Raw genomic sequence first — 15000 nt, forward strand, 5'->3', positions numbered from 1 at the left:
GCGCTGGGGGAAGGAACAGGTCAAAGACCATGGTGAGTATCTGTGTGGATGTACTTGTGTATTTGTGTGAATGTGTATGTGTGTGTGTGTGTGTGTGTGTGTGTGTGTGTGTGTGTGTGTGTGTGTGTGTGTGTGTGTGTGTGTGTGTGTGTGTGTGTGTGTGTGTGTGTGTGTGTGTGTGTGTGTGTGTGTGTGTGTGTGTGTGTGTGTGTGTAGTTGTGTGTGGTTATGTCTGCTATGGTAAGTATGTTTTGGTCAGAAGCAAAACACAAATAGCTTTACGAGGCTCCAGTGAACCATAGAAACTGAATTGTCGCTTTGTTTTTGTGTCCTTAGACATGTTTAAGGCTTTGTGCAGTGGGACATCATGGGAGTATAAAACAAGAGGGAAATAAGACAATTGCAGAAGTTCAACTCTAGAAAGAGAAATGGGCTCAGCTCAAATGTTTGCAGTAAAACAGCTCTTTGGGTTTAAAAGACAAATACTGGAATAAAGGAAAAACCCGCACTTGCATTTTAATGTTTTGCTTTTAGCAGCAAAACAGGTCAAAACAAACGGACGCATTTCAACATAAGCCTTCGTCATCATCCACCCATATTTATAGATGACGTCACATTGTCGTACTGCTTCTTTCACATACATTATTTACATACATTATTTACATACTTTTCCTACTGTTTTCCACATGAGCTTCAAAATGTAAATAATAATAAAGAAAGAAAGGTGCATCTGTTGCCCACAGGACACAACGTAAGAGGAGTTCTTCATTAAGGCCCTTTAGGGCTTTCTGCTTGTAAGGCATGGATATAATATGCATCGCTCTGTAGCAGCACGGTTTCCCTACCAAGTTCAATTCTCCCAAGAAAATAACTCTTTGATATTTATGTTGAGTCTGTGCACTAAGATCAAGTGAACAGTAGAACTCTCCCAGACCCAGTCTAGAAGTATGCACTACAGAGCCTAAAGCCAACATGCATATCAGATGGTACCATGACACACGGCTTAACGTCAAACATACCTTAGTTTCCCACAGTCCTTAGTTTCCCACAGAGCTGGGAATTGCATCCAGCCTCTTCCTCTCTATAGACCTACCATACCCCTCTGAGGAGTGGCATTCGAAGGCTCCTTTACACCCATGAGAGATCCATAGTGTTACACTATGCACTACACTCCCTTAAGTGTACAGTAGCGAAAGCCCACATACATCTGCTGATGAAGCATAGCTGCTTGTGTAAGATGTACAGTTGTACAGAATGTACAGTTGGTAAAGGCCTACTGTATTATTCACAGCTGAATAATGCACCTATATAATATAAGGCTGCTGTGCACTTCGCCTGCACCCCTCCATGTCCCTATAATCAACGAAAGAGGCTATTCTGTCAACACACCACTAGGTGGCACTGTTGCTCTACCGTAGACGGAATGTTAATCTGGTTTGTTTAAAACCTGTAAAAGTCTAAGCTGTTGGAGGGGGGGTTACTAAACTAAGATATTAAATTGTTTTAAAATGGTCATAGATGATTTGGATGATTTAGCTATTTGATATTGAATTTTAGGACCCCTTTAGTTATCAAAAAAATATACTGTATTTAAAAATGATTAGATAAATATTGAAATTGGACTTTACTACTATAGCCCACAGAAATGCTTTGAATAACACATTCATAAATGGCAAAAAAGACAGTCAGAAAATGAATCATAAGGAATAAGGTTTGGACGTGTCTGTCTGATATGTAGGAGATATAAGAAAGCTCAGGAAATATATACAGTCTGTATCTATTTTTAGACACATATTTAACCCCTTATTTTTGTTGGCACAAAAACGACCTCCATACTTCCATTGGTTCGTATGGGTTACCTTCAGACGAGTCCCGTGACACTCTTGGGGGTAGTCGAGCAAAACGGAGAACACCATCGTGTTCATGAGAGTCGCCTCTATCCATAATAGTTTGTAGGCCAAACTGTTCGGATGTTACAGACCTTTTCGTGCGATTTTCAGGACTGTCTCATGGTCTGACAAACACAGCTGTAGCTCGGCCACCTCCCACCGCAGATGCGGAAGGTCGTCATAGGCAGATGAGTTGGATTGAGATGCAGCCCATGATATCTCCAGCTTAAACTGATGGACTTTGATGGGGATTTTTTTAATGATGTTACTTAGATGAAACAACGAGTGCGTCAATAGACTCTTAAGGATTTAAAAAAAAATAAGAGGATAGAGGGAGTGAAGGAGGGAGGAAGAGACAAAAAGAGAGAGTTGCCTTATGGTTGTATCCCAAATGGCATCCTATTCCCTACATAGTGCACTACTTTTGACGAGGATCTATAGGGTGTCATTAGGGACACAGACTGTATGTGGCCTTCTCATGTAGCCTGTCAGCTAGAAGGCATCTCACCCTCCTCGGCCCTCATTGTCCCAACTCCCCAAAGTGAATGACTTCACGCATTACTGAAATGAAGCCCCAGACCTAATGAAGAGAGTAGTTCACAGCAGCACTGTTACCTGTCCTGAACAGTGAAGGGGATAACGATAGGGGAGCATAAGCTCTGGTGATCATGGCCAGCGTGTGTGTGTGTGTGTGTGTGTGTGTGTGTGTGTGTGTGTGTGTGTGTGTGTGTGTGTGTGTGTGTGTGTGTGTGTGTGTGTGTGTGTGAGAGTGTTAGGGCCCCTGGCTGGCTGGTCTGTATTCACGGAGCATCTGTCTCTCTCTTAAAGCTGCTGACACACTACTCTCTACCTGGTCATCAATAATCAGCCCTGTGAACATCACTCACCGTCACAGCCCTGCCCCTGCCAACACACACACACACGCATGCATGCACATACACACACACACACACACGCATGCACATACACACATACACACAGCCTGGAGTCTGGCCATTAACAACTCTCCCACTGATTTTCAGAAGCCCATGATTGACTATTATCATTAGACAAACCCTGACATTTTACCAAACACTGTCTTAAACACTGTCTCAAACACTGTCTCAAACACTGTCTTAAACACTGTCTTAAACACTGTCTCAAACACTGTCTTAAACACTGTCTCAAACACTGTCTTAAACACTGTCTCAAACACTGTCTTAAACACTGTCTCAAACACTGTCTTAAACACTGTCTCAAACACTGTCTTAAACACTGTCTCAAACACTGTCTCAAACACTGTCTTAAACACTGTCTCAAACACTGTCTCAGACACTGTCTTAAACACTGTCTCAAACACTGTCTCAGACACTGTCTCAAACACTGTCTCAGACACTGTCTCAAACACTGTCTCAAACACTGTCTCAGACACTGTCTCAAACACTGTCTCAGACACTGTCTCAAACACTGTCTTAAACACTGTCTCAAACACTGTCTTAAACACTGTCTCAAACACTGTCTCAGACACTGTCTCAGACACTGTCTCAAACACTGTCTCAGACACTGTCTTAAACACTGTCTCAAACACTGTCTCAAACACTGTCTCAAACACTGTCTCAGACACTGTCTCAAACACTGTCTCAGACACTGTCTCAAACACTGTCTCAGACACTGTCTCAAACACTGTCTTAAACACTGTCTCAGACACTGTCTCAAACACTGTCTCAAACACTGTCTTAAACACTGTCTCAAACACTGTCTCAAACACTGTCTTAAACACTGTCTCAGACACTGTCTCAAACACTGTCTTAAACACTGTCTCAAACACAGTCTCAGACACGGAGCTGGACAGAAGAATGACACAGGCAGTCCATAACAACACGTCTACTACGTGTCTCTAAGCAATTAGTAAACCAGGTTACATCAGAGAGAGCGAGAGAGAGAGAGAGAGAGAGAGAGAGAGAGAGAGAGAGAGAGAGAGAGAGGGGAGGTGAGAAGGATTTCTGGTGAGTCAGAGACTCTTCCTCCCACACAAAGGCATCAATCAACAGAGCTCTCCCCTGCTCTACGCTGGGCCTGCTCTGCTCTGCTCTGCCTGACTGGGAGGATGTGAGGCCAGGGCTGTGTGCTCTCAGGCTGACTACTGTGGTGCCGGAGGGCTGGGGGAAAGATAACCCCTGACCCCTGTCTACCAGATGGCTCCAGGCAGGGCAGGAACACAGAAACAATAAAAACAATAACAAGATGGTAACAGTTTAGCAACCAGGACATGCCTCAGAGAGCCACTTAGGCTACTTCAATAATAAGGCTAGGAGAGGTCTGAGCATTAAAAACCCAGACGTGAATGTCTGGATAGTCTCTATGTGTGTCTGGGGCTCTTAGGGCCGGACCCTTGAGAAGAGCTTGCACCTGGTCATGTATCAGGCTTTGAAAAGGCTTGGAGCACTCAATGACTGCTGTACTCGGAATGTGATAGGTCAGATACTCACACATGGGCTTGAGCTGGCCAATCAGCTCCTCCTTGGTCCACTTGGCCCACTCCTTCTTGTCCGTGTTGATGGAGCACAGGATTGGCCCGCATGGCTTCCCACAATCCTCTATGGCCGGCACATTCAAGTAGTGGACGAGCACGATGTCAGGGTTCTGGAGAAGAGAACGAGAGAGAGAGAGAGAGAGAGAGAGAGAGAGAGAGAGAGAGAGAGAGAGAGAGAGAGAGAGGTTAGTTTAGTCAGCAGACTCTGAAGGTGTTGTGTGGTAACAGTGAGAGAGGCCCAGAGAGGGAAGAGACCCAGCTGGAAGTGTAACACCTAACACTACAGCTGGTGTGTCAGCACACAGACATGCTGCTGGAATAGGTTGTTGTTGGAGAGACTGCATGGTATTTCTCACACAAAGAATGGAGTGAGAGAAACAGAGAGAGAGAGAGAGAGAGAGAGAGAGAGAGAGAGAGAGAGAGAGAGAGAGAGAGAGAGAGAGAGAGAGAGAGAGAGAGAGAGAGAGAGAGAGAGAGAGAGAGAGAGAGAGAGGCAAAACAGAAGTGGGTCTCTGAAGAAAAATTTGGAGGGGGAGTTAAAACCTCTTTGGAAGGGTTGTGTGTGTGTGTTCTCATGTGTGTGTGTGTGTGGTAATTGCCCTACGTGCATGTAACACACTTATGGCATTTTGTGAAGTCCTCCCACATGCCGAGCCAATGCCCTCTATTAACTTGCCTGTGTACCCAGTCAGAATCCACCTATTCACCCCGCTGCAATCGTTACCTCCGTAAATTCCCTAAATTGACAGCTTATGAAAAATAGGTGCTGTTTAAAAGACCGGTTGAGCCGGTGTGAATAACATCAATTGTGATCTGTAATCATGAATAGCTTTGATTACTGTGCGGAGTAAACAGAGGCAGGAGAAACGCTCCCACTCCGCTCCTTAAGACTCCATTCATTACAAGCACACAATTGCCAATAACCACAGACACACGCCTTCGTTCATACACTCACACAGAGGCAGAAATATTAGTTACTGCCACAAACACAGGCATGGAAACACACAAAATAAAGAATGCACACACACACACACACACACACACACACACACACACACACACACACACACACACACACACACACACACACACACACACACACACACACACACACACACACACACACAGGGAGAAAAACAAAGACCTTGACGAAGGTCAAAGACACCATGTGTCTGAGTTTGAAGCTTCATCAGAGTGATGTGGAGAACAAACCATCATGCTGCCTCTTAATTCTAACACCATTAATGTTCATGTCTGGGCAAGAGCTTGTCTTTTTGTGATGATTTGTTCAGGGCTTTGTGCACAGGACCAACCTTGTTCAGGACCAACCTTGTTCAGGACCAACCTTGTTCAGGACCAACCTTAGCATTGGAATCAAATTCAAAACAACTGAAATGTATTCTCTTTAAAAGGGCCGGCGGTTGTGATTACAGAGTTGTTCTCTGATACAGGATGTCTTTGAAGACTGGTCTGGTCTATACTCTCTGTTGTACAGGGAACTGGAGGTTTAGTCCATGTACTGACAGTCTTTGGTCAGTGGTCCTGGCCTCACCCCCCCAGCCCACTACAGCTGGACATTGAGGTGTGTTATCTCCTCTGTGATAAACCTTGTCCCTGTCCTCTGTCATTGGAGTCAACACACTGGGACGGCTGTGTCTCGCTTCCACAATGTCAGGGCGAGCGAGTGTGTAATGCCCCAGATGGCATTACCAGCTGTGGTAATCGGCAGGCCATGCCCTCAATCCTTAACTAGCACGAGAGGGGTGAACAAAGGGCCACAGCACGCACTTACTGTATGAGCACACACACACACACACACACACACACACACACACACACACACACACACACACACACACACACACACACACACACACACACACACACACACACACACACACACACACACACACACACCCAACCCCCCTCCATTCAACACCCACTCACACATAAAGGCACACAGCTGTTCTCTACCTCAGCACACACAGACATATTGCATATTGGCCTCTGCTCTACAATGAAAGGGAACATTTAGCTGGCAGCCTTACTGCTCATCCAAACACTAGTAATCTGTGGAGCCAGCTACAGCTAGCTAGGCTTTAGTATTATAAATCCACAGCGGTGGTTCTGTCTCAAATGGAACACTATTACCTACACAGTGCACTGCTTTTAACCAGGGCCCTGTGGGAATAGGGTGCTTTTGGGATACGGGCAGTATGTGACATGTGACTGGAGCTTCTCTTCTCAGACTGTCTTTACATTCTGCAGCTCTCGGCCCACTTAGTCCCTCCTCCTCTCCACCACCAAGAAAACAACACAATGAAAATGTAAAGCGTCACATAAATCTATCAGGATGGCCATTTCATTTAATTTCCTGCTGGCTGCTTTTCCTCTGTGTAATTTCACCAGTTTGTTTCTCTCCAAAGGAAACTGGGGGAAAAAAGCTGAGGGGGAAACTTTTGCCTGGATAGTATTTTGCAGAGAAAATGAGATCTCATTAACTTATTGATTAATTGTGTAATGCAATCTTTTGGTTGTTTTCCTGCTCGTTCCCCATGCGGGTTTAGGGCCGCTCTCCAACTGTACACTTCCGCAGTGGTGGTGGGGGAGAGTGGGATCTGGTTGCTGGAGTGTGTGTGGAGGGGGAAGGTGTGTGTGTGTTTGTATGCACGCTTGTGTGTGAAGTGGAGTGTGCTACAACTCCAACACACAATCTGTTAGTGTGGGAGGCTCCAAGGTTAAGATGGTGCACATCCAAGTGATAGTCAAGGTAAAAGCCATGTGTACGTCTCATGTGTGTGTAGACAGTGTTGTTGTGTTAGTTTATTGCCTAGTCTAGTGCATATCCCCATAGCAGATGGATGGATGTTGCTGAGTTAATTACCTATGGAGTCTAAGGGAGGCAGTCACAGGGGAGGAAGGCCTACTGAGGGGGTGGTGAACATGTGCGCGCGCACACACACACACACTTTACATTTTAGTCATTTAGCAGATGCTCTTATCCAGAGCGACTTACAGGAGCAATTAGGGTTATGTGCCTTGCTCAAGGGCACATCGGCAGATTTATTTTCACCTAATTGGCTCAGGGAGTCGAACCAGCGACCTTTCTGTTACTGGCCCAATGCTCTTAACCGCTAGGCTACCTGCCTCCCACACTACCGTAAGACCAGGGCGCAGTCGTAGCCAGGCAACAGGTTTCTTTGGCACCCACACATATGGAAGGCAATGTTCCTACGCTCAGCTCAGCTCTCAGCCTCAGCGACACCACCTTGCCCTGCAGCCAGTCCACACCACAGTGCTATAAAGCAGAGCTCAGGCAGGTTGCCACGGCTACAGCCAGGAAGAGACAGGCTGTGTCCCAAAATCACCCTATTCTTTTTGTAGTGCACTAGCAGGCCCCATAGGTGTGGCACACTATGTAGGTAACATGGTTCCATTTGGGACACAGTCATAGCCTCATTACCAGGGTTACAGCTACAGAGTCGGACTATGCTCCTACCAGGACAGGCCATGTAGACTCAGGGCTCTCAACAGGCTCTGGCAGACACATACAGAAACCACAGTACTTGTCCAATGGTGGAAACTAGACACAGTCATGTAATCTGTAACAGGGCCTGTAAGCCCTGGTGACCCCTGTCACAGCCCGTCGCCCTCTCCTCTCCTTGCCGCTCCGCTTCTCTCCATGTAGCCGTCACCACCAACACGGTAGCGTGCCTCATTAAGGGGAGAGAGGAGAGGGGAGAAGAGAGGAGAAAGGAGAGGAGAGGGGGGCTGGGAGAAGGGATCTCCAAGCCCAGCGCTTCCTGGCACAACATTACTGTAGCAGATAGGCCTCTCTCTCTTACAATGAGCTGCGTAGCACAGGAGCGATAAGAACAGCCATTAACATCAAAGGATCGTAGTTAAGAAGAGGAGGCTTGGTGGGACGTGGAGGAGCTGAGGACTGATGGGGGAAACCTAGTGAGCAGCAAGATAAAGCAGCCATTCGCTCGGAGTGGAACGGCTTCAAAGAGAGGCTAGCAGCAAGCAGACAGATACACAGAGAGAGAGGGAAGACAGATACACAGAGAGAGAGGGAAGACAGGTTCTCAGAGAGAGAGGGAAGACATGTTCTCAGAGAGAGAGGGAAGATAGGTACACAGAGAGAGAGGGAAGACAGGTTCTCAGAGAGAGAGGGAAGACAGATACACAGAGAGAGAGGGAAGACAGGTTCTCAGAGAGAGAGGGAAGATAGGTACACAGAGAGAGAGGGAAGACAGGTTCTCAGAGAGAGAGGGAAGACAGGTACACAGAGAGAGAGGGAAGACAGGTTCTCAGAGAGAGAGGGAAGACAGGTACACAGAGAGAGGGAAGACAGGTTCTCAGAGAGAGAGGGAAGACAGGTACACAGAGAGAGAGGGAAGACAGGTACACAGAGAGAGAGGGAAGACAGATACACAGAGAGAGAGGGAAGACAGGTACACAGATAGAGAGGGAAGACAGGTACACAGAGAGAGAGGGAAGACAGGTACACAGAGCGAGAGGGAAGACAGGTACACAGAGAGAGAGGGAAGACAGGTACACAGAGAGAGGGAAGACAGGTTCTCAGAGAGAGAGGGAAGACAGGTACACAGAGAGAGAGGGAAGACAGGTACACAGAGAGAGAGGGAAGACAGATACACAGAGAGAGAGGGAAGACAGGTACACAGAGAGAGAGGGAAGACAGGTACACAGAGAGAGAGGGCAGACAGGTACACAGAGCGAGAGGGAAGACAGGTACACAGAGAGAGAGGGAAGACAGGTACACAGAGAGAGAGGGAAGACAGGTACACAGAGAGAGAGGGAAGACAGGTACACAGAGAGAGAGGGAAGACAGATACACAGAGAGAGAGGGAAGACAGGTTCTCAGAGAGAGATGGAAGACAGATACACAGAGAGAGAGGGAAGACAGGTACACAGAGAGAGAGGGAATACAGGTACACAGATAGAGAGGGAAGACAGATACACAGAGAGAGAGGGAAGACAGGTACACAGAGAGAGAGGGAAGACAGATACACAGAGAGAGAGGGAAGACAGGTTCTCAGAGAGAGAGGGAAGACAGGTACACAGAGAGAGGGGGAAGACAGGTTCTCAGAGAAGAAGTCAGGGGAAAAACCCCATTCCTCAGCGGAGGAGGAAGCGAGGATGGAGGAAATAGACTAGGGAGAAGAGACAGCTTCAGAGATGTGTGGCTATTATGTGTGGGATGTGTGGGAATTTAACTAGCAGGGAGACCCATTAACTACTACAGGGAGACCCATTTCAATGCAGAATATGAAGGAAACTGGAACTCTCGATAGTGTTGTCGCAAACGCTCAACGTCAACGCCACACTTTGTTTTGAGGATGTGAACATGCATGGGGGATGTATACAGATATTAGTGTGTGCATTCACGTGTGAGAAAAATCATTTGGAAGTATCTGTTTATGTGATATCCAGACATGCTTCTATAAAATCGACAGTATTTTTGTATGCAAATGGTATATGCATGACAGTAAATCAACGGGCCGACCACACCCTGTATGCTGGACTGTGTCTGTGTGAGTTACTATCGGTGTGTGAGTGCTTCTGTTTAGCACCCTGCACTTAAACCTGGGCTGTGTTTATTACCATGTGTTTAGCAGTTGAAAGTGTGTGCATGCTGGTTTGTGTGAGTGTGTGTGTGTGAACCGGTGGGTGTGAGCGTGTAGTTTGTGTGCAGTGTGTGTGTGTGTGGCTGGGTGTGAGAGGTGATTACGGCCATGCTCTGTGGGCTGTGCTGGGGCAGTTGCCCTGGTGGTGGCATGGTGATGAATGGCATGGTGTGGACGTTATTAAGCAGCCTCCTGGCCCCTGGCACTGGGGTTGAGCTCTTAAATGCACCACTCCTTCTCTGTTTACCTCCCTCCCTCTCTCTCTACCTCCCTCCCTCCCTCCCTCTCTCTCTACCTCCCTCCCTGCCTCCCTCTCTCCCTCCCTCCCTCCCTCCCTCCCCCCTCCCTCCCTCCCTCTCTCTCTACCTCCCTCCCTCTCTCTCTACCTCCCTCCCTGCCTCCCTCTCTCTCTGCCTCCCTCTCTCTCTGCCTCCCTCTCGTCCTCCCTCCCTGCCTCCCTCTCGTCCTCCCTCTCTGCCTCCCTCTCTCATCCTCCCTCTCGTCCTCCCTCTCTGCCTCCCTCTCTCTGCCTCCCTCTCGTCCTCCCTCTCTGCCTCCCTCTCTGCCTCCCTCCCTGCCTCCCTCTCTCTGCCTCCCTCTCTGCCTCCCTCCCTGGCTCCCTCTCTCCCTCTGCTGCTAATTTCAAGGTCAACTGGCTCTGATGTGCAGTAAGTTTACCGCCACAGCTCCACAGGCACAAGACTTCTTCTTCTCCTTTTGTTTGGAAGGTTACGCCGCTCTCTCACCACCAAAGGGTGTGTTTGAGAGTGTGGGGGTGGCTGCTAATGTTGCTGCTGCATGTACACACTCAGACACACGCACACACACCCGAACCTAGGATCCTAAGCACACACACACACACACACACAAGCAGATACACAGACACTCGCAGAACAGCATACAACGGCAAACAACACTCGGCATCAAACACCCCTAAAACAGAGTAAACACCCCGCAGCCAGCTCCTGTCGAGGTGGTGGAGGAGTCCCCTTGTTGAACCCGTCATCCCTCTCTGGCTCCTCTCTCAAAAAGCCTTTGTTAAATGCTCTCAGTATAGACACTCTAATTGGGTGTCTGGTGTCAACGCTCTGCCTTCCGCTCCCTCCCTCCCCCCCCCCCCCCTTCCACCGCTCCTCTGCCATGGTGTTCCTGGCGCCCGGGGTGGGTACCAATACAAGGGCACGTGCCGGTTTCGAGGGGACTCTTGCGGTGAATTGGCCAGTTCGGCCATGTCCACCAAGATCTGTATGAGGAAGGCATGGTAGGAGGCTCAGCAGTGGGGAGGGTGGGGGACAGGGGGGCCTCCTAAGGGCCCTCCCCCTGTAAGGCACTCCAGGGGTATACATGGGAGCGTATGGATGTATGGATGTTTGATGGAAGGTGGTGTGGAATACTCCTGCATTTGACGTGTGCCCTTGAAATCTCTCCCTGTTCTCTATCACATAATGGTCCATCTAGAAGGCAGCACTGTGTTGTATCTATATGGAGTTCTCCTCCCCTCTAATAAAGATCTGTGTTGTATCTATATGGAGCTCTCCTCCCCTCTAATAAAGATCTGTGTTGTATCTATATGGAGCTCTCCTCCCCTCTAATAAAGATCTGTGTTGTATCTATATGGAGCTCTCCTCCCCTCTAATAAAGATCTGTGTTGTATCTATATGGAGCTCTCCTCCCCTCTAATAAAGATCTGTGTTGTATCTATATGGAGTTCTCCTCCCCTCTAATAAAGATCTGTGTTGTATCTATATGGAGCTCTCCTCCCCTCTAATAAAGACCTGTGTTGTATCTATATGGAGTTCTCCTCCCCTCTAATAAAGATCTGTGTTGTATCTATATGGAGCTCTCCTCCCCTCTAATAAAGATCTGTGTTGTATCTATATGGAGTTCTCCTCCCCTCTAATAAAGATCTGTGTTGTATCTATATGAAGCTCTCCTCCCCTCTAATAAAGATCTGTGTTGTATCTATATGGAGTTCTCCTCCCCTCTAATAAAGATCTGTGTTGTATCTATATGGAGTTCTCCTCCCCTCTAATAAAGACCTGTGTTGTATCTATATGGAGCTCTCCTCCCCTCTAATAAAGACCTGTGTTGTATCTATATGGAGCCTCCTCCCCTCTAATAAAGACCTGTGTTGTATCTATATGGAGTTCTCCTCCCCTCTAATAAAGACCTGTGTTGTATCTATATGGAGCTCTCCTCCCCTCTAATAAAGACCTGTGTTGTATCTATATGGAGTTATCCTCCCCTCTAATAAAGACCTGTGTTGTATCTATATGGAGTTATCCTCCCCTCTAATAAAGACCTGTGTTGTATCTATATGGAGTTCTCCTCCCCTCTAATAAAGACCTGTGTTGTATCTATATGGAGTTCTCCTCCCCTCTAATAAAGACCTGTGTTGTATCTATATGGAGTTCTCCTCCCCTCTAATAAAGATCTGTGTTGTATCTATATGGAGTTCTCCTCCCCTCTAATAAAGACCTGTGTTGTATCTATATGGAGTTCTCCTCCCCTCTAATAAAGTCCTGTGTTGTATCTATATGGAGTTCTCCTCCCCTCTAATAAAGTCCTGTGTTGTATCTATATGGAGTTCTCCTCCCCTCTAATAAAGACCTGTGTTGTATCTATATGGAGCTCTCCTCCCCTCTAATAAAGACCTGTGTTGTATCTATATGGAGTTATCCTCCCCTCTAATAAAGATCTGTGTTGTATCTATATGGAGCTCTCCTCCCCTCTAATAAAGACCTGTGTTGTATCTATATGGAGCTCTCCTCCCCTCTAATAAAGACCTGTGTTGTATCTATATGGAGTTCTCCTCCCCTCTAATAAAGACCTGTGTTGTATCTATATGGAGTTCTCCTCCCCTCTAATAAAGACCTGTGTTGTATCTATATGGAGCTCTCCTCCCCTCTAATAAAGACCTGTGTTGTATCTATATGGAGCTCTCCTCCCCTCTAATAAAGATCTGTGTTGTATCTATATGGAGCTCTCCTCCCCTCTAATAAAGACCTGTGTTGTATCTATATGGAGTTATCCTCCCCTCTAAAAAAGATCTGTGTTGTATCTATATGGAGCTCTCCTCCCCTCTAATAAAGACCTGTGTTGTATCTATATGGAGTTCTCCTCCCCTCTAATAAAGATCTGTGTTGTATCTATATGGAGTTCTCCTCCCCTCTAATAAAGTCCTGTGTTGTATCTATATGGAGCTCTCCTCCCCTCTAATAAAGACCTGTGTTGTATCTATATGGAGCTCTCCTCCCCTCTAATAAAGACCTGTGTTGTATCTATATGGAGCTCTCCTCCCCTCTAATAAAGACCTGTGTTGTATCTATATGTTCTCCTCCCCTCTAATAAAGTCCTGTGTTGTATCTATATGGAGCTCTCCTCCCCTCTAATAAAGATCTGTGTTGTATCTATATGGAGCTCTCCTCCCCTCTAATAAAGACCTGTGTTGTATCTATATGGAGCTCTCCTCCCCTCTAATAAAGTCCTGTGTTGTATCTATATGGAGCTCTCCTCCCCTCTAATAAAGACCTGTGTTGTATCTATATGTTCTCCTCCCCTCTAATAAAGATCTGTGTTGTATCTATATGGAGTTATCCTCCCCTCTAATAAAGACCTGTGTTGTATCTATATGGAGCTCTCCTCCCCTCTAATAAAGTCCTGTGTTGTATCTATATGGAGCTCTCCTCCCCTCTAATAAAGACCTGTGTTGTATCTATATGTTCTCCTCCCCTCTAATAAAGATCTGTGTTGTATCTATATGGAGCTCTCCTCCCCTCTAATAAAGACCTGTGTTGTATCTATATGGAGTTCTCCTCCCCTCTAATAAAGTCCTGTGTTGTATCTATATGGAGCTCTCCTCCCCTCTAATAAAGACCTGTGTTGTATCTATATGGAGTTCTCCTCCCCTCTAATAAAGACCTGTGTTGTATCTATATGGAGTTCTCCTCCCCTCTAATAAAGACCTGTGTTGTATCTATATGGAGCTCTCCTCGACTCTAATAAAGACCTGTGTTGTATCTATATGGAGCTCTCCTCCCCTCTAATAAAGACCTGTGTTGTATCTATATGGAGCTCTCCTCCCCTCTAATAAAGTCCTGTGTTGTATCTATATGGAGTTCTCCTCCACTCTAATAAAGACCTGTGTTGTATCTATATGGAGTTATCCTCCCCTCTAATAAAGTCCTGTGTTGTATCTATATGGAGTTCTCCTCCCCTCTAATAAAGATCTGTGTTGTATCTATATGGAGCTCTCCTCCCCTCTAATAAAGTCCTGTGTTGTATCTATATGGAGTTCTCCTCCCCTCTAATAAAGACCTGTGTTGTATCTATATGGAGTTCTCCTCCACTCTAATAAAGACCTGTGTTGTATCTATATGGAGTTATCCTCCCCTCTAATAAAGTCCTGTGTTGTATCTATATGGAGCTCTCCTCCCCTCTAATAAAGACCTGTGTTGTATCTATATGGAGCTCTCCTCCCCTCTAATAAAGACCTGTGTTGTATCTATATGGAGTTATCCTCCCCTCTAATAAAGACCTGTGTTGTATCTATATGGAGCTCTCCTCCCCTCTAATAAAGACCTGTGTTGTATCTATATGGAGTTATCCTCCCCTCTAATAAAGATCTGTGTTGTATCTATATGTTCTCCTCCCCTCTAATAAAGATCTGTGTTGTATCTATATGGAGTTCTCCTCCACTCTAATAAAGACCTGTGTTGTATCTATATGGAGCTCTCCTCCCCTCTAATAAAGACCTGTGTTGTATCTATATGGAGCTCTCCTCCCCTCTAATAAATACCTGTGTTGTATCTATATGGAGTTATCCTCCCCTCTAATAAAGATCTGTGTTGTATCTATATGGAGCTCTCCTCCCCTCTAATAAAGATCTGTGTTGTATCTATATGGAGCTCTCCTCCCCTCTAATAAAGATCTGTGTTGTATCTATATG

Source organism: Salvelinus namaycush, chromosome 16 (assembly GCF_016432855.1).
Source record: "Salvelinus namaycush isolate Seneca chromosome 16, SaNama_1.0, whole genome shotgun sequence".
NCBI classification, from domain to species: Eukaryota; Metazoa; Chordata; class Actinopteri; order Salmoniformes; family Salmonidae; genus Salvelinus; species Salvelinus namaycush.